Raw genomic sequence first — 3,340 nt, forward strand, 5'->3', positions numbered from 1 at the left:
GGGTTCGATCCCTGCTCCCGGAAGATCCCACATGCCGCGGAGCAACTAAGCCCGTGCACCGCAACTACTGAGCCTGCACTCTAGAGCCCACGAGCCACAACTACTGAGCCCGCGTGCCACAACTACTGAAGCCCATGTGCCTAGAGCCCATGCTCCACAACAAGAGAAGCCACTGCAATAAGAAGCCCGCGCACCTCAAGGAAGAGTAGCCCCCGCTCGCTGCAACTAGAGAAAGCCCGCACGCAGCAACAAAGACCCAACGCAGTCAAAATTAAATAAATAAATAAATAAATAAATAACCTCAAAAAAAAAAAAAATCACACTCATTTCCCAAGTCCAGACTCCAGGAGGTAGGCGTGCCTGGACATAGAGAGTACCCTTGGTTCCAAACCTGCACTCCAGAGTAGGATAAGGGAGCTGGAGTGCCAGCCAGCAGCCCCGGTTTTGCCTAAGTCTCCCTACTCCCAGCCTACAAGAAGCCAAGGCCACCTGCCTCCAAGAGGCAGACACCATCTCTGTTCCAGGGCCTGCGGGGAGTCGTTTCCCTGTCCTTCTGCCTCGGGATGGCACCTCCCAACTCCCCTTGATCTCTCCCCCATGGTGTGAGGGCGCAGCTAGCCTGTGGATGATTTGTAGGACAGCCGTACTTGACAGCCAGCAAATAATAGAGCTCCCTGGGTCTACGTTATCTAATCCACCTACCTCTGGAGCTTCCCTTGGCAACTCACTCAGGAAGTGCCCCTCCCCCCACACCATCTGGAAGTGGTTTTTGAAAAATCGATTCATTATTGTTAAAAAGCAACACGTAGGCTTTTGCAAGATACAATTGCAAGAGCAGCCCCTAAACTGTAAGTTCCTGGAAGGTAGGGATTTGATTTTGTGCCCCACTGTAGAACCATCACCTGGCACATAGTAGGAGCTTGATAAGTGATGGTGGCATGAATGAGGAATTAATAAACTTACAGAAGGGTGTTCCAGTTATTTCTGCATAACAAATTATTCCAAAATGTAGGAGCTTAACAACTATTTTATTACTCTTGCAGTTTCCACGGGTTGGGATTTTGGACCGGGTACAGCAATGGTGCCTTATCTCTCTGCCCCATGATGTCTGGGGTCTCAGTTGAACAAAGGTGAAGGTTTGGGGGCTGGAATCACCTGGAGAGTCCTTCAGTCACATGTCTTGCACTTGGGCTGAAATAACTCAAAGTCTGGGCTCAGCTGGGACTGTCAATTTGAGCACCTACATGTGGTCTCTTTGTGTAGATTGGGCTTCCTCACAGCATGGCCAACTCAGGGTGATCAGAGGGCTTACGCGATAGCCATTCAGGGTCCTGGGTGGAAGCTGCCTGGACTTTCATGACCCAGCCCTGTCATACTCTTAGTTGAAGCTGTCATCAACACATCCAGATTCAAGGGGAGGAGAAACAGACCGCACTTCCCATTAGAAAAAGTGTCAGAAAACTTTGGGGTCATGTTTTTAAACCACCACAATGGCTGAAAGATTGGAAAGCCCTGTCTCCCAAGGATTTTGCATTCATTCCCCCAACAGAATTTATGTTGTGCATCTACCACGTGTCAAACCCTGGGTTGGGTGATGTGTAGGGATTTAAGGGAGTGAACAAAATAGACATTGTCTCTGCCCTCGTGTAGCCTGCATTCCACTAGAGAAGGTAGACGTTAAACAAATAAACATGCAAACAAATGCATAGTTACAGATCACGATGAGCGCTATTAAGCAGGGGTTGGGGATGGGGAATGCCCTGAGAAAGAAGAGGGGGACTTAATTTAGACGGAAATATCTTGCTCCTCTAGAAGCAAAATCTGATGCAAGGTTTTGAGTGTAAGCAGTTTCTTTGGAGGCAATCCTCGGAAGCGCTATAGGGCAATGAGGGCATGAGAGAGAGCCAGTAAGGAAGTCAGAGGATGTATTAATAAGTAGGCTATCACTGTGGGCAAATGGGTCACTTCTGGTTGACAGTATAGAACACACGTCAGCCTGTTCCACCCCAAAGTCAAGGAAGCTGGGGCATCTCCCCTCCAAATCCTAGTAGTTGTAGTTGGGGGCACTAGTGCAGGCTGCCCTCCCTGTGGGCACTGCTCATTCAGGCAGCCAGGGAGAGCCTCGGGCAAAGGGCCGCAAGTGCTGGTGGAAGGAGCCTTCACTTGGCTCTGGAGCCAAGAGGATGTGGAGGGACATCAAGGTGCCTGCCCCAGGGGTCAGGGTGGCCCTCCCTGAGCAGGCGACCTCTCAAAGAAAGCGTTCAAGCGTCAAGAACACAGGATCTGTAGATGCTGTATATATTTCTCCGTGTTATGTGTGGGTTTTCACCAAACACCACCCCAATGCCAGCACTTAGCACAGTGCCTTCGATAGCAATGCATTTTGGGTTTTCTTCTAATGACTATGGGTTTGCGATGACTGGCCACGCTGCCCACCCTACCCCCACCCACCTTTCCTCCGTTGTGACTAATGGAAAAACATTGGCAAAGTTGCCCACGGGCAGGCAAGGTGGAACTGTTTGTGCCCAGGAGAGTTTTCCCTTTGTGTGAGAGTAACTGCCAGGAGTTGTGGGTGCCACGCCCTGCAACTCTGACCTCAGCTGAGCTTGCAGCAGAGAGGCTGGCCCACCTTAAGCTACCACCTAGCAATTCACAGGGCTCGTTCAAACCTAGTCAATTCCCCGAGAAGGGAGGATGTACACACAGGGAAATCTGGTAAGCCCCACCGTTGTCCAGGGGTGGTCACATTAGCTGGAGACCATGCTCTTAACACGTGCCTGATTCACAGTCAAGGCTGGCAGGTGGCTTTCTGGCTCTGGACCCCTTAGTGAGTTTCCAAGAGAACACACGCAGTTCCTCCGAAAAGCTTTGCCAGGCTAGGCTCCACCAAATCACAGGGCTGCCGCGAACTGGGGGTGATGCTACAAAAACAGCGTCTAATAAACTAGAGCAACGGGGGAGGGGGGGAAATAAGTGAGTCGCTGAAAGGAAAGGTATTTTTACTACAACAATATAATACCCTTTTATTTTCAAATAGCTAAATAGAATTTCTGTAAAATTTTCAAAGAGCGTTTGTCTTAATATGATCCTTTTAAAGCATCCTTTTCCAATTCCGCTGCTACCGAACATCAAGTATATGCCATGCCCTGGGTTAAGCAATTTTTTTAAGTTAAAAATAATAATAATGACTGCTGAGGTAGTGATGGCGCTTGGCAGGGTGGGTGACTGAAGGCAAGAATGGAGCTCTTGGCCACTTGTCAACACGTTTTCCGTGCTGTGCAAGCACTGCCGTCACCTGCTGCTTACCTGAGAGGCCGGCTCGCCTGGGGGCTCTCGAACG

This window comes from Balaenoptera musculus, chromosome X (assembly GCF_009873245.2).
Source record: "Balaenoptera musculus isolate JJ_BM4_2016_0621 chromosome X, mBalMus1.pri.v3, whole genome shotgun sequence".
NCBI classification, from domain to species: Eukaryota; Metazoa; Chordata; class Mammalia; order Artiodactyla; family Balaenopteridae; genus Balaenoptera; species Balaenoptera musculus.